General features: G+C 40.7%; 1 pseudogene; it reads right to left on the reverse strand.

Moving 5' to 3' along the window:
- Positions 1–14,592: 14,592 nt before the first annotated feature.
- On the reverse strand, positions 14,593–18,179 carry LOC120290556 (annotated as a pseudogene).
- Between the last annotated feature and the right edge of the window lie 7,205 nt (positions 18,180–25,384).

The following is a 25,384-nucleotide window of genomic DNA, read 5'->3' on the forward strand; positions in this document are numbered from 1 at the left end:
ACTTAGCCTGTCATACCAAGCTCGAGGTGCTTGCTTTAATCCATACAAGGCCTTTTCGGTCCGAATACCGAGTCCGGCTTCTTTGGATCTTCAAACCTGTGTGGTCAATGTTCCACATAGACTTCCTCATGGATAAATCCATTTAGGAAAGCACTTTTGACGTCCATTTGGAATAACTTGAAATTTTTATAACAAGCAAAAGCAAGTAGTAATCGAATTGCTTCTAACCTTGCTACTGGTGCGTAAGTCTCATCGTAGTCTATCCCTTCCTCTTGAGTATATCCCTTGGCCATGAGTCTTGTTTTGTTTCTTACAACTTTGCCATTCTCGTTCATCTTGTTCTTGAAAACCCATTTAGCTCCAACAATAGATTTACCTTTTGGTTTAGGAGTCAATTCCCGACACATCATTAATGCTGAATTGTCTCGAGTTCTTCTTACATAGCTTCAATCCAGCTTTCATCAGATAAAGCTTCTTCTATGCTTTTGGGTTCTACTTCAGAAATAAGAGCCACATCATTAGACTTTTCGCGCCTTTTGGATCTTGTGTGAATTCCTTCATTAAAGTCGCCAATAATAAGATCTTTGGGATGACCGGACTTATGCTTCCCATTCACGGGTTGGTTCGTCGGAGTTGATGAGCACTTCCTTCAATTGAATCTTCAATAACCGTTTGTTGCTGGTCTTTCAGAGTCTGGTCTGCTTCTTGAGATTTAGACTTTGTAGAGTCTGGAGCAAGTTCAGATTCTTCGAGATGAGTCTGAATAGATTCATTTTGCATAGAATCCTAGAACTTGATATTCATTGATTCTTCCACAGATTGACTTTTCTTGTTATAGACTCTGTAGGCTTTGCTTGAGGTAGAATATCCAAGGAAGATGCCTTCGTCTGATTTTTCTTCAAACTTACCAACTCGATCATTTGCATTTTTCAATATAAAGCATTTGCATCCAAATATATGAAAATATGAAACAATAGACTTTTTTTCCTTTGAATAATTCATAGGGGTTTTATTTAGAATCGGCCTTAGAAAACTCTATTGATAATATAACATGCTGTTGAAACAGCTTCAGCCCAAAATCGTGAAGAGATGTTACTTTCAATTAGAGAGTTCTAGCCATTTCTTGAAGAGATCTATTCTTTCTTTCCACAACTCCATTTTGCTCTAGGAGTCTATGGAGAGGAAAACACATGCTGAAAACCCGATTCATCACAAAATTTTGTAAATTCTTGATTTTCAAATTCGCCTCCATGGTCTGTTCTTATACTAGAGATAGCATATCCTTTTTCATTTTGAACTCTTTTAGCAAACTTTTCAAAATAAGAAAAGGTTTCAGACTTACTTGCCAGGAAGTATACCCAAGTAAATCGAGAGTAGTCATCCACAATTACAAGGCAATACTTCTTACCTCCAATGCTTTGAGTTCTGGTTGGTCCAAAGAGATCCATATGCAACAATTGCAGTACACGATTAGTGGAAACTTTATTTATTGGTTTAAAGGAATTTCTTACCTGCTTTCCCAATACGCATGGTGTGCATAGATCAGACTTTTGGTAAGATAAATTGCGTAAACCACGAACAAGCTTCTTTGCTGATATTTTGGCTATCTGCTTCGTATTGATGTGCCCAAGCTTCCTGTGCCATAAGCTTGCTTCGTCTTGGATTGAGATTAAACATTGTGATTCATCTGGTTTCACATCCAAGAGGTAGATATTTCCATGTCTTCGACCCATAAACGATCGAGTAGAGTCTTTTACCGGTTCCCGAACATATTCCCTCTTGAAAATTGATTTTGAAACCAATATCACAGAGCTGGCTGATACTAAGCAGATTGTAGTTAAGTCCTTTCACTAGGGAAACATTGCTTATCGTGAGGTTCCCAATCTTTACAGTTCCAAATCCCACAATCCTTCCTTTGATGTTTCCTCCAAAAGAGACTTTTCCACCATTTACTTGAACGAGCTTTATGAAGCAATTTGAATCTCTTGTCATGTGTCTTGAGCATCCACTATCCAGATACCATTTTACATTTTTCTTGATAGTGACTTGCATTTAAAAAATGAGACTCAAGCTTTCTTTTGGTACCCATATTTTCTTGGGTCCACCGGTGTTAGTATTAAATGCGTATTTGCCCATACTTTCTTAACAGGTTTCCGCACCATAGGACACTCTTTTTCAAAATGATCTCGCACTATTGCACTTTGAACATCTCGAGAGCATTTCGACCTACGTGTTTTACAAACACCTTTTTGAAATGTTTTCTATAAGTATCTCTTGAAGGTCTTTGCTTAATTCTTTCCTTTACTTTAGGAAAATCAATTCAAGGAATTGTTTCTTCTGTCATTCCTAAACCGGATTTATTGAAATAGGGTCTTTGTGCAAAAAGAATTTTTTCAAGTTTCTCAGATCCTAATGAAATTTTTTTTGAAACATTTGATAAGTCATTTTTCAGGAATGCATTTTCTTTTAAAAGATTGACTTCACTTTCTTTAAGAGAAGAAACATTCATGTCTAAACATTCCAGCTTTTCTTTCAAAGCATTCTCCTGTTGTTTTATAATAGAGTTTTCTTTTTAAGTTCGGAAATCCTCTTGAGAGATGTTTTAAGACTAGAACACAGCTCATCAATGTATTTAAAAACTTTAACAGGGATTTTAAAGTTACTTACCTCTATTTCACTGTCTGAGTCTGAGTCTGTTTCAGAGTTTGAATCTGAGTTTGATTATGCCATCAGACATATGTTGGCATAATCATCATCGCTTTCTTCACACTCGTGTCACTCCAAGTTTCTGCTTTAAGAGCCTTTCGATATTTTTTTAGCTTTTCCTTTCTTCTTTTTCAAAATGGGACAAGCTTGGGTCTCGATGTGTCCATTTTTCTTACATTCAAAGCAGACTACATCTTTGTTTGATTCATCATCATCAACAGACTTGGTTTGTTGCTTTTGAAAGCTTTGTTTCCTTGGATTGAATCTTCTTCCTTTTCTGTTCAGCTTTCTGAATCTTCTTATCATAAGAGCAAGTTCCTCATCGTCCATATCGTCTTCGTAATCTCGTAACATCGAATCATCATTGGATTTTAATGCAATGGATTTCTTACCTTTAGGATCTTCATCTTCATTGATTCGCTCCACTTCATAAGACTAAAGAGTTCCAACCAACTCATCGACAGATAGTGGCATGATTCTTTGTGTCTCTCTTATTGAAGTCTTTATATGATTCCAATCCTTGGAGAGTCCTCGCAAGAACTTGTTTACCTTCATGGGATTAGAAATTGGTTGACCTTGATTTTCAAGACCATTGACGATATCTCGTAAAACGGCTAAACATGTCGCTTATAGATTCTCCTAATTTCATTTTGAAGGCTTCATATTGACCGAGGAGAATGTTGATTCTGGTCTCCTTCACTGATCTGTTCCTTGATAGGTGATATGTAATCTATCCCGCACTTTTTTTTGCTGTAACACAAGAAGATATTATGTTATATTCAATCGGTGACAAAGCACAATATAAAGAATAAATTGCTTTTGCATCGAGTGCTTGTCTCTTGATTATCTCTTCTCGAGTCATTTCTCTTGACTCAACAGTTTCTTTTCCTCTCTCTAAGACAGATGCAGCTTTAGGAGTAATTCCTTTTTCTACAACGTCCCATTCCAGAGGATCCTTTGATCGTAGGAATGCTTTCATCTTGTTTTTCCAGATGTTGTAATCCTTTCCATCGAAGTAGGGTGGTCTGGTATTGCTTTGCCCTTCCACCAGCCCTGGAGCTAGCATACTAGCCATGGATCTTTAACTCTGAAGTAAAACACTTCAAACAAAATGAGTACACGAGCTCTGATACCAATTGATATAGCTAGTATAAGTACCTAGAGGGGGGTGAATAGGTATATAAATAATTTTCCGAGATATGAAAGCAATACTAGGCAGACAATAAAAAGAAGACTCCTCTTTTGTTAATAGAACGAACTGTTGACAAAGTAAAAGGAGTAAGGAAGAGAAAATTCAACACGAGGTTTATAGTGGTTCGGCTTGTTCCAAGCCTATGTCCACTCTTCTTCACTGACAGCCCACTGGCTGGATTTCACTATGAACAAAAGAGATGTTACAGCAATGCTCTTCCTTGATTCCACAGTATGGATATTCTACCACACTTCCTCAAGGTATCTCACAAAATGAACTCTCTCCTGTATACAAGATTTTCGTTCAACTAATGAATTGACTACGAATCAAGGAGCTTCAGACTTTGGAATTCTTATATCGCGCACACACTTCGAACAACTGAAACGTCTTCCTTTTATACTCCTTTATGCCATCATACCCGTTGGCACTTACCAAAGGAATTCTTTCAATCTTCCCATTGGACAGAATCAATTTGGAAGATCATTCGAGCTATTAAAGGAACATGTCGATAGCCCATCAATCCCGCCGCCCATACAATCGATCTTGGTTTCCATAAGTAGAACCTTTCGAGAATACTTCGCCAATCATCGGATCCTTAATCAATCTTAAAAGGAATCGCTTATGTCACATCCAGCCAAGAGATCTTCTCCGCCGATAAGGCCGAGTCCACAAAGAATCACACAGACTGGATAGCCTTACTTCAATGGATTAAAACTGTCAATGAGAATAGACTTTAAGTCTTGAATCAGGTAGTCCTGGAAGTCTTCAAACTTAGAATGGATGAGTCTCGCGTAACTTCGACTAGACCGATAGAAACGTTTTGTCGCTTCAAAATATTCCGTAAAGATTTCTCCAACACTCATAATGGCCGTATCGACTACGAAACGCCGACTTCGCATGTCCTCATTTCGATCCTCGCTGATGATACTATATCCTCAAGTCGTTCTTAGAAAATATCAACGTTCCTTGCAGCTGGTCAAACAAGTCATTGATCCTCGACAAGTGGATACTTGTTCTTGATCGTCACTTGATTGAGTTGACGATAGTCGATGCACAGGCGTAACGAAGCATCTTTCTTCTTCACAAACAGAACTCGTGCTCCTTAACGTGATGCACTAGGACGTATGAATCCCTTATTCAACAATTCCTGCATTTGCACCTTTAGCTCTTTCAACTCATACAACGTCATACGGTAGGAAGCCTTAGAAATTAGCTCTGTCCTGAGGGCTAGCTCAATCACAAACTCAATCTCTCTCTCTCTAGCAACAGACCTGACAATTCTTTCGGGAACACGTCTGGAAACTCTTGAACCACTGCGATATCTACGATCTTCAGCTCCTCAACTATCGTATCCACGACAATCACCAAATAACCTTGACAACCCCATCTAATAAATGGGTTGCCTCAAGCGAAGAGATTAAGGTAATCGAGGGTCCTCCTTGACTCCCAATAAACTCAAAACTTTCACCCGCTAGCGGGTTAAACTGAATCGCTTACGATAGCAGTCCATTTTAGCGTTGTTTGGTGAGTATGCCAATTATTACATCGAAATCATACATGGCTAGGACTATCAAATCTATCCTCCATTCCCGCTCACCAATCACTAACTTGCAACTAGGACAACCCATCGTAAACAACACCTTATCCTTTAATGGTGTAGATATGCTAACCACTGACTCCAACAACTTAGGACTCAATCCTACCAGCTTAACAAATTACTCAACTATAAACGAATGAGTTGTGTCACGTCCCGATCCTCGAACGTGTGCCCATCCCTCACATGGTCGATTAATAGCGATGTTCCAGGACGCATCGCTGACCCATTTCTTTTTATACGCATGAGGAAGCATAAGATAATCCCTAGACAATAAAACATTTGGATAGAAAAGTAGGATTAAAAACTTGAAATCGGAAACACCCACACACTTATATACATTGCAATTCATTATGCAAATATATACAAGATCAACTACTAAGTCCGGTCCTACTCAAGCTTGCTCAACAATGAAGTCTAAAGATAGGGGTGGGGTTTCAGTCCTTTGCTGAGTCCTCATCTGGGTTCTTCTCCTGCTCAACGAACTCTCTTCCTTCCACGCTCCCGCTGGATAGGCTCTAGCATACTCAGGTGATACTGGGTCTTCAAGATCGGGAGTCACCGGGTCAATCACCTCTCCACCTCTGGGTTCTGCAATGCTCTCTCCATACACTACTTCCAAAGCATACTTAGGCACCTCAAATTCCGGTATCAGGCCCACCCTTCGCCTATTGCTATAGTATCGATACCATGCCTGGTATTGATGGGGCACCTTATGGGGTTTACCCATCTCAACCTAGACAATGGATTTCACCATTACGTACTCCAATCCTTCCACGTGCCTTGGCATTGGCACATGGAGCTTCTCTTTGGTGATTTCCTCCGGTAAACCAAAACCCATGGGAGGAGGTAGAGGTACTGCCATTTACGGGCCTGAAATGGTTATTCAATAACCAATGAGACAACGTCTCAGCGAGTTCTACCCTCTAAGACTCGATTAGTAAACCAATACGCTATCCGGGCCACTTATACACGCACGGGTCAAAGGACTTACCTTGGCCTTAGATTCCATATACAAATCAGCACAGTTCAATAGGCACCCAATCATAATATCACAGATCGATATCTCGATCAATCGACCTAATCGATTACATGTCAATCGGACCATTCACCAGTCGTTTCCATCCATACTATGCAATTTATAAGATAGTATACCTAGTCGCCAAGCCACGTGCATTCTCTAAGGTATCATATATGCCAAGGCGATGTACTTAATCACGTAGCCACGTGCATTCTCTAAGGTGCCATATCACCAAGGCGACGTACTAATCACTCGAGCCCCGTGCATTCTCTAAGGCGACTTATACGCCAAGGCGATGTACTAATTATCAAGCCACGTGGATTCTCTAAGGTGATATACCAAATTACTGAGCTACGTCACACAGCATTTCTTCTCATCTTTTATCATACCCGATAAAATATCGTACGTGGGCACACGGTTGGCCTTAGGCAAAAATATAATATTTTCATTTCCATAACTTCCACATTTTCTGCAATCTACTAAAACATTTTTGGCATTATCAACCGATGCCTGGTTAATTTTTCAGTTAATAACCAACATTATTCGATTTAGGAAATACATCATGAATTCACAAATAATTCATTTCAGCACAAAATAAAGCTCAATTAAATAAACAGACTACGCCACGACAATTAGCATAAAATTATGATCGTTGACTATCCCTGCCTAATTTTCGAAAATTAAATAATTAAATAATTAATTTCGAAAATTAATAAATAAATACTAAAAATCCAATTTATACTCGTAATGCCTAATTGGACGCCGGAACGATCGGGAAAAAAATCCCGAGATACATTCAATAAATACAAGTACATCTCTACTTGCTAATTACACGAATCAAACACCTAACATGCATCATTAAGTCACTAATTAAATTATTCTAAACTAATCTAACCACCTAATCATGCTTAATTAACGCTAATCAACCACTAAGCATCATTAGCAATTAAACAATGATTATTGAGCTAAACTCACCCGTTTAACAATCCGTTCGGATTGAAACGTCGGGAACGTCCCAATGGACGTTTAACTCCAAAGCGGGCCTCGGGTTTGGGGCCCGTAAACACCTCAAAGTGGCCTTAGAACCTTGCTGGAAACCCACTAGCTGAGTTGTTGGTCTTGGCGGCGAAGGGCAGCTCCGGTTGAGTTCCTCAGGTCACAGCACAGTGGCTGGACGGCGAGGGGAGGTGAGTAAGGTGGACGGCGTGCGTGGCTTGGCGCGGGTGGAGGCGGAGCGGCAACCAATGGTGGCACGGCTACTGGCGGCTTAGCATGCAATGGCTGGACGACGTGGCTGCTCCTTCCGCTGGCTTCTGCTAGCGTCTTCCTTGCTGGTTGGGGGTGTTGCACGAAGCAAGAGGGAGAGGAGAGAGAGATGGACAGTGGAGTGAGTGAGAGAGAGAGAGAGGATAAAGGAGAGATGGAAGGTCCCTTGGCCAATATTTTCCACACCCTTGTCCCCTACAAGCTTGTCCACCAAGCCAGCCCTCCATGGCTGTCAATTGGCCACCAAGGCACTCCCCCACAACTTGTCAAATGGTCCAAAAATGCTAGGGGGAATGGGGCACACGAATTTGACATCATTTGGCTTTAATTGGATTCCTCAACTTACTTAATTTAATCTCAATTGGCCATAGTAAATTCAATTGATGCCTCATTGATCCTCTTAGAATTTTTCCTCACCCACATATCCATCTTGCTTCCCATTTTTGCAACAAAAATTAATCCCCAGCCTTTTCTGCACAAAACAGTCATAAATTAACTTTTTCCCAAAAAACATCGGTTGTCAGAAAAATCTTCTGAGACTGAGTCGTGAATCCTAGAATTTATTGTGACATGACAGAATCTTCAATTTCTGAAATTGGACTTGAATTGGTAGTTAATTTCCATTCGGCGCGTTTTTAGCATGATCTAGACTACTTAGTAGTTTTCATAACTTTTTAGGGCAAATGACCCCTGGTCGATTTTCTTTGAGCCATTATGAACCCACTCAACTCAATGGCAACTCTCAATTGTTGTGAAAATCTCGAGGATTCAATTATCGACACAGAGTACCAAAACGACAGTAAAATCAGATTAGTACTGGTTGACGAGAATTTTCCAATTTAGTGGAGTCACCCATGATCAGCCACACATCTTAGTCGAACAGACCTACCTCTGATCTCAAATCGATTTTTAACTGTGCCGTAATGACCTCTAAAGATAAGCACGGTCGAAAAGCCGATTCCTAGTTGAATTCTCAAGTCTATTTGCTTTAAAGTCCTTAATAGCTTCCCCAGACAGTCAAGTTATCTCGAGAGTGATCAGCTCTGAGAACAATCCTATAGGCACGTCAATGAAATGCTCGATTAATTCAGTAGAAAATAGGGTTGGAAATATGGGATGTCACAAGTTGCACCAGGGTCAAATAAAGCATAAGTAGCGTTGTTGTTCAATGAGACCGTACCTGTGATCACATCAGGAGAGTCCTCTGCTTGTCCTCTGGTGATGGCGTATAGCCTTCCCTGTGCTGGAGGCCTATTCTATCCACCCTATTATGCAATTTGTGGCGCGAACCCTCTATTCTAACCTATCGGTGGCGACGGCAGCAACTATTATGGTCCCATCTGTCTTCTGAGACAATCTCTAACTTAGTGGCCTTGCTGGCCACACCCATAACAAGCACCCGGCCTAGAATGGCACGGGGCCGATCCATGTCGCCTTCAACAGAAGCAACACACGTCCATCTGACTCGGCGCTAACTTACCTACTCCACCTTTCCTGTTAGGTGGGACAGGGAATCTTCCTCCTGTCATAGGTCTCTTCTCAAACCTATTTCCATCTCTATTTGAACTAAACCGCGACCCAGATGTAGCGGCTTATTCGTTCAGATTCCTTTCTATTAGCTAGGCTCGACCGTACAGCTCATTGTAATCCTTCAGGTCGAATGGCACCAGCGGATTCTTCAGCTCTAGTCAAAGGCTATTTCTGAACCTCTAAGCTCTATCTTCCAGATCCTTCACCAGTCTAGGAGCGTATTGCGATAGCTCCGCAAACTTAGCTTCATACTGATCCACTATTAGCATGCCTTGACGGAGGTGTTGGGATTCCTCCATCTTCTACTCTCGGGCACTATTAGAAAGATACTTGCTAGTGAAGGCTCTCAGGAGGGTGTTCTACACCGGAACCTCACCTTCAGGGACTACTCTGGCTCTAGTGGCCCTCTACTAGGTACTCGAATTACCCTGCAGTTGATACACTGCTAGGTACTAGTGCTGGCCTGAGCCAATGCTTAACCACAACCACCTCGAGTACCGACTCTTGTCGGCATCCTACCCCGAGTTATTGGTCCCATGGTCCTCTTCCTAGGAGTCATCTGCTCCTAATCACTCATTATGCAAGTTCTTTACGGAAACCTGCTTTCCAATTCTACATAGAATTAGAAGCTCAGCGATCACACCAAACAAGCTACCAAACAGCTATCACTCAAATGCATCAGCATAAAATAAAAGCCGTTCCTACGAACTATCCCATGAACCCGCACCTTATCACTCCAACTATCGACCAGCTCGGTACCACTCCGGCGGGGATGTCACACCCCGAGCTTCGAGCGCACACACATCTCTCGTTGGTCAATGAAATTGCGACGTCCCAGACGCGTCGCCAACCCATTTATTTTATTGTACATACGGAAACGAATAAAACAAACCCCGATAGCAAATAGCATGAGATGGAAAAGCAAAATAACAAATTCACAACCAAAACACACTTTTATACACAAACTAAGTTATATACAAAACTAGTCCTGTCTACCAAAAAGATCATCCTCAAAAGGAAACTATCCTACAGTCCACTAGTCGGATGCGTTTACCGATCCTTCGGACTCCACAAGCTTCGAGGGTGTCGAGTCCACCACAAAGCACCATCAAAAGGGTCGGTTGTACCCTCACCAAAAGCGGCGCGACTACCACAAAGGGGGACCTCAAATCCCCGGAGGGGACCAACTCGTATCCATTGAGCCCGCGGCAAAACCATGCCCTAAATCGATGAGGTACCCTTTGAGGTAGGCCCTCATCGACCTAGACAGTGGTCACTACGAGCTCATAGACCTAGACCCCGTGGCCTCTGGGAACAGGGTAGTTAGTAACTAGCTCGGTAACCTTCCGAGGCTACCCATAGCGTACCGGTGGGGCCGCCATCTAAGGACCTAAAAAGAATTGAGCCCACAATGAGATGAGAAAATGTCTCAACAAGTTCAACCCCTAAACTCTAACTATAAATGAAATACACCTAGCCACACAATCACACAACCATAGAGACTCACCTTGTCTCGCATTCTCCCCGCAAATTAGCACAAACTTCAAATACACAATCATATGCAAGTAATCAAACTCAATCAATTGGAACGCCACCACTTTCATCTCAATAAACACAAGGGTCCCGATTATAAAGCCAAATCGTTATGACACGTCCCATACCGTGCCACACAATTTTGTCCTATAATCAGGCGTGTCAAATCAATCAATCATGTTTCTCAATTGATTACAACCCAATTGCCACGGCCGACTCAACAGTTAGTGGTCTTTCGGCGTAGCCAGGCGTCGTCTCGCACCATCGACCATGGCAACGTCTACATCTAGACGGAATTCCACATAGGAGCATTGGTCTAGCCTCCACTGCGACCGACATCCGTTGACCTAGGGCATTCCCGAAGGAGCATCGCCCGGTCCCAAAGGCTCGTGATGGGTTCTCATATAATTCATGCACCCATCTAATCCTAGCCAAGACATCGTGCTTTGCATTCAAATGTCCTAATTAAAATAATGTACTTAGCATATTTTCTTCCTATTAAAAACACACGGTAAAATAAACGTGCGTGGTTACACAGTCAATTTGAACCAAAAAAACTTATACCCTTCTTTTTAAAATCCCATTATTTGGTATAGTATTTAAAATTATTTTCGGTGTCAAAATCCGACACTGAAATTTTATAATTAAATATCGAAATTTCACAATTTTTGAATAAATAATCAAATTTCCAATCACCACTCAATTTGCATAAATTAACACTCAATTGCATAAACTAAGCACGCCATTGCAATTAGCACGAAATTCCAGTCACCGGCTATCCCAGTGTAATTTCCAAAAAATATTAAATAATTAAATAAATTGGAAAAAAAATTAATTAAACCAATTGAAATACCATAAATACCAACTTAGGCCGAAAATACTAATCTAACCACCTGAACGGGCCTAGAAAATTTTCGAACCTAACTAGATAAATAGTACAATCTATCTAGTCTCTAATTAGTATATTCTAACCACCTAACATGTATAATTGAACAATTAAATCACTAATCTAAACTAACTAACCACATAATCCTTAATTTGCTTAAACTAATTATCCACTAAGCGTCATTAACTCCATAAGCAGAGTTTAACAAGTAAACACACCGGTTTAGCGGGCCAGTGAGTCCACGACGTCGATGACGCAGGGTGAGCGATACCGGGAGCCTCGCGGCGACACCAATGGAGGTCCGGACGGGCCTTAAAACGGGCCACAAGCTCTTAGCTAGGGGCTAAGCTTCAGCCACTGCCCGGGGCTACTGGGCTGGATCGAAGGGGCTAAAACGGCACGAGATGGGAGGCGGTGGCTACAGTGACTCTAGGTGGTGATTCCGGCTGGCTAGACAGCAACGAACAGCGACTGGACGGCAACCAGGAGGTCTCAACAATGGCCAGGACACGCGGGGGATGGCGAACGAGTGGGACGTGAGCTGGGCAGACGGACGGCTCACAGGCGGCGTGCAAGCTCGCGACGAGCAAACGGGTGGCAAGGGGGCTTTGGCGGTGATCGACAAGCTAGGGGGAGGGCTTGCCGGTTTCTCTAGTTTTTCTCAAGCTCTAAAACTCTCAACAATGGATAAAGTGGGCTCAAGGAGGGAGATGAAGATAGCTGTAGCAAGAAGGGGACCCAATGGCCTCAAATATCCAACAAAATGCTCATTGCTTGGTCCCCACTTGATCAGCCCTATCCTCAGCCATTTTTCCTTACTCAAACTTCCCCTAGAAGCTTCTCTAAATGGTTCAAATGTTGCTGCACCCCCTTGGCTACGAATTTGGACAATTCCCTCCAAATTTCATTCGATTCCCATCCAATTGAGCTCAAATTGGAGTCCAAAATTCAGTCAATGTGCCATCGTCCATCTCATGATTTTTCCTCATCAATTGAACCAACTTAATGGTCAAAAATGCGACAAAAAGGCCCTCTAATTTTCTTGGTCCAAAATAGCCTTACTTTGATTTTTTGCCAAAATCTCGAGTTTGCAGAAAAATCTTCAAATGATGAGTCAATGTTCCTAAAATGAATTGTGAATGACAGAACTTTCAATTTCTTAAATTGGGTTTAAATTCACCACTAATTTAAACCAGACACAATTTTAACATGATCTAGCCTACCGAGTAGCTCTTAAAATTTTTTAGTGCAATTGACCTGTGATTGATTATTTTCGAGCCACATTGTGCATCTTCGACACATTGACGACTCTCGGTTATCGTGAAAATCTCAAGGTTTCAAATATGGGCATAGGATACAGAAATAATAGAAAAATTGGTCTAGTGCTGTTGACAGAAATTTTGCAATCCGGTGGAATCGCCTACACACTAATTACATACCTCTATCGAATCGACCTATCTCCGGTCTCTGATCGATTTTGATAGTGTCGTATTGACCCTTGCAAATTAGCATGGTCGAGTAGTTGATTTCTGGTCGAATTCTCAAGTTTATTGCGTCAAAATCCTTAACTGCTTCACCAGATAGACTAGTTATCTCGTGAGTAATCAGCTCAGAGAATAGAACTATGGGTGCGTCGATGAAAAGCCAAACTTATTCAATTGAAAATAGAATTGGAATTTCGGGATGTCACAGGACTCCCTCACAAGAGCGAAGGTAGGGTGACTGGATGTAACACTCACCTCCATGATGAACTTTCTGATGTATCCAATGCCTCTTATCACCAGCACTTTGCTCTTCTCGGCCATCTCGAGGGTTCTTTTACGGCGGAGGTGCGATTCTTCCCGGCAAACTTTCCCTGTCTTGTGCTGCAACTGTTGTTGGCTGTTGGCACGCATTGAGATGAATCGTCCTTTTATTTTGGTTCCAAAAGAGTATAATTGTCTTTTCGGTGAATTGACTTTCCCACCCCCATCACCCGTCGCCCGGAAAATGAGTACACAAAAAAGTGGTCTACGAAAGAGAAGAAATTTACGGTGGAGAATGAGTACGTGACGTGAATTTTTTTTAAATAACAACTTGACTTACTAAAAGTTGTCTAAATTTGATCAAGAAAATTGATTATTGTGTCGACCAAACCTCCATTGAGATAGAAAAGAAATCAATTGTTTTGATTTATGATTGGCTGCGTGTTCTTTACAAAATTCAAAAATGATAACTCTCCCGTTAAAAACAGATGTTGTTGACTGTTACTTTCGACAAAATAAGCTATTTAATCTTTTTTCATTAGATATTCCTGACTTATGATGAGTTTTGGAAAACCGAACCAAACACACACTTAGTTAGACAATAATCCACAATATATCAAGTTTTGGAATAAGAATTTGGCTCAAGATTTATCCAGATTCATCGGGCATGCTTCTTTTTCTTCCCGTTTGTTCCCTCGCAGCCTCTTAGAATCCCCCAAAACATTAACGATGATTCAAAATTACGACAAGTTTGACAGTCGGTTTACGCCTATTTTAACTTGTTATTCTTTTAGACGAGAAAGATAACATGACATACAAAAATAGAGAAACCCGTGTCTTTGTGTTAGCTTCGATTAGCCCATGAACCCATATCAAACTCCAAAACAGAAGCAACTTCTCCAAGCACCGCAGAGACGCGCCACATTGAACATTCATACTTTATAGTGTCCTCGAGACTTGGGGTTGTACATGCCATGTGATGATCGGCGGTTAACATTTCACACTAGGATCCCGAGAAGCAGCATCCTATATTATTTATTACCGCACGGTGATGTGAGAAATTTACAAGCATGTTCGGTTTCGATAATCAAACAAATTGATCGAGGTACTGATCCACGGTCATGTATTTGACATCGGGGTAGAGCTCAAAGCTTCCACTCCGAATGATGGCTCAATCTCGAAGTTCGCTTGGTCTCCTTTCACGAAGACAGAATGGGATAATGCCAATATCATGTTGTGTGGAACCGCCGCCTCGCAATATGATCGGACAAGCTTTAAATGTCGAGAGAGAACAGAGAGATTTCAGGCACTTAAATCCAATAAAAATGCATCCCGACCTTGAATGTTCTTTTCTAACCTGTTCCTCTGGAACATACACCCTCTCTAGGGTCTTGCCGATCTTTCTCTCCCACAAAGACACGAGCTCATTCATCGAGTAGGTGTTGGCAGGAGGTTTGATATACAAAATTTTGTCCAAGGTCCTTGGATCATCCACAGCTTTGATGGTATAGGTGCCGATGTCATCCTCCTTGTTAAACACCGCTACATATTGACAGGGAGAGTTTTACAATTTGGCTAATAAATAAATCACAGAGCCATCGATCTTCCTAGGGCTACTTTCGGCTCACATTGAAGAAGAATTATCTTATCAAACAGATTCATTAGACAACATGCAGACAAATGCATTCATATGTTCTTTTCCCAAACAAATACATAAAGAGAACCTTCGTGATCTGCCCGCTAGGTGGTATTATGCCAAGATAAACCACAACACATTCATATCACATATTAGTCTCTGAAATTGAAGACTAATGGATGTAAGAGTCCCATTATCTCCGCACAAGGACGTTACCCTGAAATTATCAAGCTTCAAGAATTGCCTCTCACTTTGATCACTACCGTAATTAATTCGTTGTTAATGTACAAAAAAATATTAACTAATTAAAATGCGCATTTCAATGAATTGCTTCTTACCTTTTGCATTTCCATCCCCTAAGATTACAACTTTATCTCTAGGGGGAGCTGTAGCCTCGGGCTGTGACAATGTCGGAAGGTAGTAACTTCCAAAAGAGTTTGAAGCCACATATGTATAAGGGATTCCCTCAGCCTCAACAAGGCGGCGGATCTTGGCTTTGATAGCATATCCATTTTTTTGCAGGCTCCACAGCATGGACACGATCCACATCGGTTCCAAACTCAAGGCAAGAATCTCTAAATAGAAAATTAATTTATTCAGAAGAGGCATTTTTATTAGAAAGCAACAAAAAACTAGAGCGCATTCCCCTCATCCAACAAATTTACATGAGTTCTGTCAAAAAGAGAAACCAAACTCATATGAGACTGAATTTCACTTTTTTCTTCAATATGTGACTAGAACATAGCGACAATAAAAACAAACACTAGCCAAACGAGGCCCAACGACCTCGCCAAACCCTTGCCAGCCCCCGGTGAGGTCACCCCAAGCTCATCGATTGCCAGAGGCCCCTTAACCTTGCCCAACCACCATGAGGTTGGCAATGCCTAGGTGGGCAACGCCGACCTTGTGGTGGCCGGGTGAGGTTGAGCCTCGCAGGTCGCTCGTCAGGCCGTTGGCCAACCATGGCCAAGGCCGACGATCGACTAGAGGAAGGAAAAGAAAAGGAAAAAAAGAAAAATGTAATAAAATTATTAATAAATTAAAAGAAATTTCAAATCACAAAAATATTTGGGATCGTACCAAATGCATTTTTGTTCCAAGGATAAAAAATTGTGTAGTTATCAAACGCATTTAAATGCTCAAAAACATGTTCAAAATAGAAACAGGAAAAATTATTTTTGAACAGAAATTGTTCCCGAAAACAGAAATATCACCATACGTACCCTAAGTGCTATTAGAAAAGTAGAAGAAAAGAAAATTGAAGATTTAATTGTTAGGGCAATAGCCAGATAACTTTGTCAAGTATAAAATATGCAAAGATGCTGCTTGCTTGGACACTTTTCACAAGTATTAAAATATCAGGTAAGTTCTAACCATCAACCCCCTCAAAGCAACAAGTACTAAACTATCCACTAGCTGGGTTCTAAAAACTTATTTGCTACATTAATAATTCTACCGAAAAAGACCATTTGAAGGATTAAGTAGTTCATGTTTCTCATTATTGTTCAAAGAGCGGGGTACATGACTGTAATCCATATTGAGTGCTTAAAACCTTTTGACTTTTTCGATGACCTAGAGGAAAAAACATAACCATGGTGAAGCCAGCATTGTCCGGTACTTGAATTTGAAATAGTTAGCCTCAAATTTCACCGACGACTTCTACACAAAGTTATGACCATTTAAAAAGGAAAGAAGTGAAGTCTATAGATAAAAAGTGAATCCATCCCATTTCATCAAAGCAGAGCTCACAATAAGAACGTGATGCACTCATACTAGAAGAAAAGACTTAGGCTAACAACTAACACCAACCTATATCGTCAATCAAATGCTAAACAAACAATAATAACTCGAAATGAAATTACTAGACACGGCACAACCTTGATATTCCCGGCTGCTTTGATGGCTGCAACAATCCTGTCTTGGTCTTCTAGCTGTGCTCGCCCCACAGCAGAGATTACCACATCAACTTGCTTAATCGCACTCAACAGACTCTTTTGATCGTATATGTCTCCCTGAGAATCAAATAACCAAGAGCATGGAAAAACAATCAATAAAGTGAGCAATCATCAACCGATCCAATTTTGGCCAGTAGGACGACTACGAAAAAGGAGAAATACGAAATCTGATGTAGATAAGACTTCAATACCTTCACCAGACGAGAAAAAGTGTTATGAGAAATTTGAAAAAAAAAAAAAAAGCTGCTATCCACAGAATTCTTGTCCATGCATTACCTACCAATCTTTTGAAAGGTTACAACAAGGTATTTGCAATGACATCTGAATTACAGATCAGCCACATGTACTTCTGTATAAAAATTCATCTACACAGTACGAAACATATGGAAATTTTCATAATATTTGCCTAAAAATGGAAACTTTTACAAGATTTGTCTAAAAATGTACACGTTCGTTTCAGCATGCGAAGCTAAGGAGATTCGCCAGTCAGTGTGAAAGACGAGAGGGAGATTGTTTCTGGTTTCGCCAACTTACGAGGCCGAAATATCAGAGAAGATAAAAAGCAACGCCGAATTGTGACATGACTCCATCAACTCGATCTTGTGAAAGATAAAGATGAAAATCGACTCCGATGCTACTGGTTAAAGACATTTCTCAGAATTCCGAGCATGATCAAATGGCAAGGGACGCTTCGATTCCTCAAAGCGGCACCAAATGTGGGAAACGACCAAATCACACGGGAATAACTACTCACATGGACTAGGTTCACGCTTAAGCTCTTGAAACCTTCGATGATTTCGGCCTTGGCGGGGTTGGAGAGAGTGGACTCCCTCACAAGAGCAAAGGTAGGGCGACCGGACTTAGCACTCGCTTTCACGATGAACTTTCCAATTTCTCCGGTGCCTCCGATCACCAGGACTCTGCTCTTCTCTGCCATCTTGGAGGGTCTTTTCACAGCGGGCGTGGTGTATTCCGGCGAACTTGATCAGAGAGAGAGAGAGAGAGAGAGAGAGAGAGAGCTAAAAGGCGGGGGTTCCTGTCTTCGTGACGGGACGGAGTGTCATTGGATGATTCTGGAAGGGCATAATCGTCTTTTCATTGAAATAATTTTTCTTATTGAGGTAATCCTTTACTAGAAAAAAAGGTGCATGGAAAGTGGGAATAGATAGAAGATAACGATTTCGTTTCATTTTAACTCAGCAAAAAAACAAGAAAATTTAATTTTGATGGTGCTATAAATTTAAGTAATCGTAATTGATGAGGAAGTAGTTGAAACTACTTTTTTACGTTGACTTTTATCATATGAAAAGAAAAAAAAAAGATTATAAAATGGGCAATGAGCTACTCTACATCCACATGGTAGCATGATATCTAGAGCTTCATAGCCGCTATGATATTGTTTCGAGGTTCAATGAATTCTTTTTCTTGGGAGGGTTGATCACAAGATTACCCTTCTTTAATTAATTGACCAACACAAGATTACTATATTTGTAATTCATAACCTCTATGTGAGAAAAAAAGCAGCATTACGAGTGTCCATATATGGAGTGATTAGTAAAAAGTTATTAAATCTTTGACATCTATACCAATTCAATTTTAAATATTTCGATTTGGTCAATTTAGTTCTAAACTTTTTAACAATTTACCTTGCAATACAATCTTACGTAGCATCGATACCAACACATAATACGATATAATATGCCAACACATCATTTCCGACACATTGGGACATGTATATTAAATGTAAAATTAATTAATTTAATTCAAATTTGCAAATAAATAAATAATAAAAGATATTAGAATGAATTTACACTAAAAATCGTGAGTCCTCGGAAGTGAAAGTTAAAAGAGAAGAGAAAAGAAGACTAGATTTTTCTTTTTTCTCATTTTTCTCATTTTAATTACTACTCACCCGAAATATATCGACGCCTAAGCTCTTGAAACCTTCAACGATGCCGGCCTTGGCGAGGTCAGAGAGAGCGGACTCCCTCACGAGAGCAAAGGTAGGGTAACCGGACTTAGCAGTCGCTTCCACGATAAATTTTCCCAGGTATCCAATGTCTCCGATCACCAGGATTTTGCTCTTCTCGGCCACCTCGGAGGGTTCCTTCACAGCGAATGTGCGGTTTTGCCCGGAGAACTTGCTCGGTCTTGTGCTGCGACTATTGCCTGTTGGCGCGCATCGAGATGAATCGTCATTTTATCTTGGTTCCAAAAGGGCATAATTCTCTTTTTCGGTGAATTGACTTTCCCACCCCATCATACTTCGCTCGGAAAATGAGTAGATGCAAAAGTGGGCCACGAAAGATGGAAGAAATTTACGGTGGAAAACGAGCACGTGCAAAGTACGTATCTATCGATTTTGTTGAATTTGGCCGATGACGTAATTTTTTTTTTAAACAACAACTTGACTTACTAAAAGTTGTCTGTATTTGATGAAGAAAATTGATTGTTGTGTCAACAAAACATCCATCGAGATAGAAAAGAAACTGACGGCCCTAACTTCGCTTCGTACCGATCTACAAATCATTGAATTTTGGCGAAGGCGCTGAAATTCCGCCATCTTCAGTTCTCTGGCAATGTCCAAAAAGTACTTGCTGTTGAAGACTTCGACAAAGGCATTCCACTACAAAACCACACTTTCCGGAAACACTATCCCTCTGGTGGCTCTCCACCAAATACTTGCAATCCCCTACAGCTGATATACTGCAAAGACGACCTTCTCCTCCTCAGTGCACCTCAGCAGTGCAAAAGCCTTCTCTAAGTCCTGGATCCAGAGGGCTACTGCCTCGAGATCTCCTGCTCCGATTAACCTTGGTGGGTTCAAGTTCAAAAACTGCTAAACGAGCTTATGCATCGGTCTCTCTCTATCCACAACATGTTTCCAACTGGAACTTCGATAGGTGCAGTGGCAAGTGCGACAATGGCTGCGGCAGCAGCAGCAGCATCAATGGCAGCATTGGCGGCAATAATGGAACTGCGGTTGCAACGGCTGTAGCAGTGACTGAAGCAGTGGCGACGACAGCTTGATTATGGGCCTGATGCCCGACTACATTCCCAAGAGTCTCTAGCGCCTACATGATCCCAGCGATCCTTGGATTATCATGGGCTACTACCCCAGCACCAATTAGAGGCGATGCTACCCCACTAGTGCTAGCCTGAACCAGCGCTCTATCATGATCCCCTCGAGTACCGACCCTAGTCGGCGTCTTACCCCGAGTTGCAGATCCAATGGTTTTCTTCTTAGGAGTCCTCTGCTCCTGATTACTCATTGCGCAGATTCTTTACAGAAACCTGCCATCCAATTTCACACAAAATTAGAAGCTGAGCGATCCTCACAAAAGAATCTACCAACCAGCTATTAATCACATGCACCAGCATGAAATAAAGGCCATTCCTACTAACTATCCCATGAATTCTCGCACCTTATCACTCCAACTATCGACCAGCTCTGATACCACTCCGCGCGAGGATGTCACGCCCTGATCCTTGAGCACGTGCCCATCACTCGGTGGTCAATGAAATTTGCGACATCTCAGGACGTGTTGCCGACCCATTCATTTTATTGCACATGCAGAAGCGAATTAAACATCCCTGACAACAAACAGCATGAAATAGAAAAGCAAGAAAACAGATTCACAGCCAAAACACGATTTTACATACACACGAAGTCATATACGAAGTCAATAACCAAAAGCCTACAAAAGACCAGTTCTAAAAGAGAAGCTGTCCTAACTGATCTACACTTCAAATCCCCTCAACTCGACTCTAGGTCCTCCATCCTACGGCCCTGAAAAGTTAAAGCCCATGACGGGGTGAGATATAAATCTTAGCGAGTTCACGCTCTAAACTCCAATTAGGAGGATAATACGCCTACGGGTGTCCTAACCACTCAGCCACACAATCACAAAGACTTACCTCGTCTCAGATCATTCCTGCATGTGAGCACAGTTCATAACACAGATATAATAGTATTCATGCTCAAACAATTGGAATGCCTTATAAATCATTATGACACGTCCCATTCCGTGGCACGTAATTTTGTCCCATAATCCGGTACGTCAATTTCACTCAGCATGCATTCCAATTGTTAATCACGACCAAACACAGGCACGGCCTACTCATAGTTCGACGGTCTACTGGCATAGCTAGGCATCGTCTCACCCCATCGAGCATGGCAACGTCTCACCCCATCGAGCATGGCAACGTCACTACGTCGACAGCATTCCATAAAGGAGCATTGGTCCAGAATCTACTGCACCGGCATCCATTGGTAAGGCATCCCATATAGGGGCACGTCCAGCTCAACAGCTTGAGGCAAGTTCTCTTAACCAACACACGACCATTCAATCTCAGCCTAGGATACCGTGCATTGCACTCAAACGTCTCAATTAAAATGGTGAACCTGGCCTATTTTCTTCATATTAAAAACACACGGTAAAATAGTCGTATGTGGATACGTGGTCAATTTGAACCAGAAAAATTGATGCCCTTCCTTTTCAAATCCCACTATTTGATATAGTCATTAAAACCATTTTTGATGTCAAAACCCGACATCCGGCAATTTCTAAATAATTACCAAAATTTTCAAATTTTGAATTAAATACTCAAAACTACAATCATCACTCAATGTGCACAATTTAACTCTCAATTTCAAGAATTAACCACATCATTGCAATTAGCATGAAATTCCGGTCACCGGTTATCCCGATATAATTTCCATAAAAATATTAATTAAATAAATAAATACTGAAATTAATTAAATAATGCCATCTAAATACCAAAAATACCAACTTAGGCCAAAAATGCTTAATTAACCGCCCGAACGGGCCAGGAAAATTTTTGAACCAATCTAGATAAATAGTACAACTTATCTAGTCTCTAATTAAGCTATTCTAACCACCTAACATGCACAAACTAATAATTAAATCACTAATTCATTCTAACTATTTACCTAAACCTTAATTAGCCTAAACTAATCATCCATTAAGCATAATTAACTCTCTCAGCAGATTTTAGCAAGTAAACTCACTGGTTTAGCGATCCGGTGAGCCCACGGCGACAGCAACGCGGAGATGGGCGACAAACCACCTGATGGTGAAGCCAAGCAAGGCCCGGAAGAGGCCTAAAATGGGCCATAAGCTCTCAGCCCTTACTGGAGCCTTGGCTACTAATCTTGGGCTGCAGAGGGCTGGACGCGTAGCTTAGACGGCTAGAACAGGCCAAGCAGGACAGCGGGCTGCAACGGTGGACCAGGCGGAGCTGAACAGCTACACACGATGGCTGGACGATGGTGGAGGGGCTCGAACGGTGAGCTAGGCTTGTGGGACGGCGAGCACGAGCAGGCGTGAGTGAGCGGACGTGAGTGAGAGGCCGGCGTTGCTTCGGGCACACGACGGGCGTGCGACGATGGTCCGATGGTTTCGAGCAGCTGTCGACGATGTAGGGGGAGGGCTGCCAATCTCTACAATTCCAAGCTCTCCAAATGCTCTCTAATGGAGAAAGCAAGGCTTGGGAGGAAGAAGGGCACTGCTGAAGATAGGAAGGTCCCTCCTTGGCTTCCATTCTATCTCTTTGTCCCTTGGCAAGGCCCAACCAACCTTGACTGTCTTTCTTAGCCACTTTGTAGACTTCAAACTTCCCTTAGAAGCTTCACCAAGTGGTTCAAAGGTTGAGGGGACCATGGCCTACGAATTTTGGTCACATTTCTCCCAAAATGAGTTCAATTTCTCTCTAATTGGACCTAAATCAGTCCCCATAAATTCCACCAAGGTGTCCTCGACTAAATTAACATTTTTCCTCACTAATAGAACCAACTTGCATCCCAAAAACGTGATAAAAAACGGTCCTTTGAATTTTCCAATCGAAAACGGCCCTATAATGAATTTTCACCAAAAATTTTGGTTTGCAAAAAAATCTTATAAATCGTGACATGATAGAACTTTCAATTTCCGAAATCAAGTTCAAATTCGCAGTTAATTTCAATATGACGCGATTTTAGCGTGATCTAACATATCGGGTATCTTTTAGAAATTTTTAGTACAATGGACCTATGGTCGATTATTTTCGATCCACATTGTACATTTTCAAGATATTGACGACTCTCGATTATCGTGAAAATCTCAAGGTTTCAAATACAGACACAAGGTACAGAAATGACAAAAAAAATCGGTCGAGTACCGTTCAACAGAAATTTTGCAATTAGGTTGAATCACCCACACACTAATCACATACCTCTATCGAATTGACCTATCTCCAGTCTCTAATCAATTTTGACAGTGCCGTAATGACCCTAGCAGATTAGCACGGTCGAACGGTCGATTTCTGGTTGAATTCTCAAATCTATTGCGTTAAAATCCCTAGTTATCTCGTAAGTGATTAGCTCAGAGAACAGAACTATATGCGCGTCGATGAAAAGCCCGATTCATTCAATTGAAAACAGAACCTGAAATTTATAATGTCATAATGTCATTTTTCCCAGCAAATTTGATCAGTCTCTGAAGTGACTCTACACACAGAGAGAGAGAGAGAGAGAGAGAGAGAATGCACTAAAAGGAGGGGTTTTTGTCTTCCTTACTGGACGGAGCGTCATTGGATGATTTTGGAATGGTGTAATCGTCTCTTCACTGGAAAAGGGGTATATGGAAAGTGGGAAAATAGACAAAAGATAACGATTTTATCTTATTTCAGTGATGAACTAAAATATTGTAAAGTAGGACAGATTTTAACTTGGCGAAAAATAAGAAAATTTAATTTTGATGGTGCTATAAATTTAAGTAATCGTAATTGATGAGGAAGTAGTTGAAACACTTTTTTACGTTGACTTTTATCACGTGAAAAAGATAAGAAAATGGTGTGAAATGGGCAATGAGCTACTCTACATTCATATCGTAGCATGATATTATAAAGCTTCATAGCTGCTATGCTATTGTTTCGAGATTCAATAAACTCTTTTTCCTAGGAGGGTTGATCACAAGATTGCCGTTCTTTAATTAATTGGCCGACACAAGATTACTATATTTGTAATTCATAACCTCTACAGGAGAAAAAAGCAACATTACAAGTGTCGAAATATGGAATGATTATTAAAAAGTTGTTAAGCCTTTGACATGTATAACAATTCAATTTTAAATATTTTGATTTGATCAATTTAGTTATAAATCTTTTAATGATTTATCTTACGATACAATCCTAAGAAGTACTAGCATTGATACGTGACACGTGACAGAAAAGGACTTGTTGACATGTCATTTCTAAAAATAAAGAATTCCAACATATTATGACACATATATATTAAATGTATATTTTTATTTCAATCATTAATTTGATTCAAATTCATGAATAAATAAATAAATAAATAATAAAAGAGATTAGAATGAATTTACACTAAAAGTCACAAATCACAAAAACTGAAAGTCAAAAGAGAATATAAAACTAGATTTTCTCCATTCTCCCTTTTATTATTTTTATTACTAGTCATATATATATATATATATATATATATATATATATATATATTTACATTTTGACCCATCATTTATTGAAAAAAAATTTAAAAAAAAAAAGAAGTGACCTACGCGTGTCGGAATCGCATGTTGGAATTCTAAACTCATATGTCAAACCGTGTTAAGAGAGTTGATCATGTATTAGATTTTTCAATACGTATTAACTGCATATCAAAACATGTCAAAGTGTAATTCCGAACTTACGTGTTGACAGAATTGATCGGTCAGATTTTTCAACACATGTCGGAATGTCGAATACGCCCCAAAGAGTGCCGTGCTTCCTAGAGACAATCAACGTTGGCCTTCTAACGCAACATGGCAACTGCTCACATGAAGATTTTTTGACATTTTAAAAAAACATATTCTTTTCGCTCCCTTTTTACCTTTCTTTTTCATTTCATTTCTTACGTACTTTTTCCCTCGGCGAAGACCTTGATGCCCTCACCAAGGGTTGACCTCACATGCCTGGGGCAAGGCTTGACCTCATCATTGGCGGCTCCAATTCATTACCCACACTGAGGACGTACCACATATAATATACAAAATTAGTGTTTAATTTTCAGCTTGCCAAAGCTTGGCCCATAAAGCCATATCAAACTCCAAAACAAGAGAAACTTCTCTAAGCACTGCATAGAATGCACACACATCGAATGTTCATAGTATGTCCTCTTCTTTGGAGGTTGTACACGCCATAAGACGATCAGCGGGTGCGACATTTCACGCAAGGATCCTAATTAGCAGAATCCAGTATTATTCATAATTCAAACCGATGTGAGAAATCTACCAAACACAGACGGTTTCAGCTATCAGACAAA

Source organism: Eucalyptus grandis, chromosome 2 (assembly GCF_016545825.1).
Source record: "Eucalyptus grandis isolate ANBG69807.140 chromosome 2, ASM1654582v1, whole genome shotgun sequence".
Classification (NCBI taxonomy): Eukaryota; Viridiplantae; Streptophyta; class Magnoliopsida; order Myrtales; family Myrtaceae; genus Eucalyptus; species Eucalyptus grandis.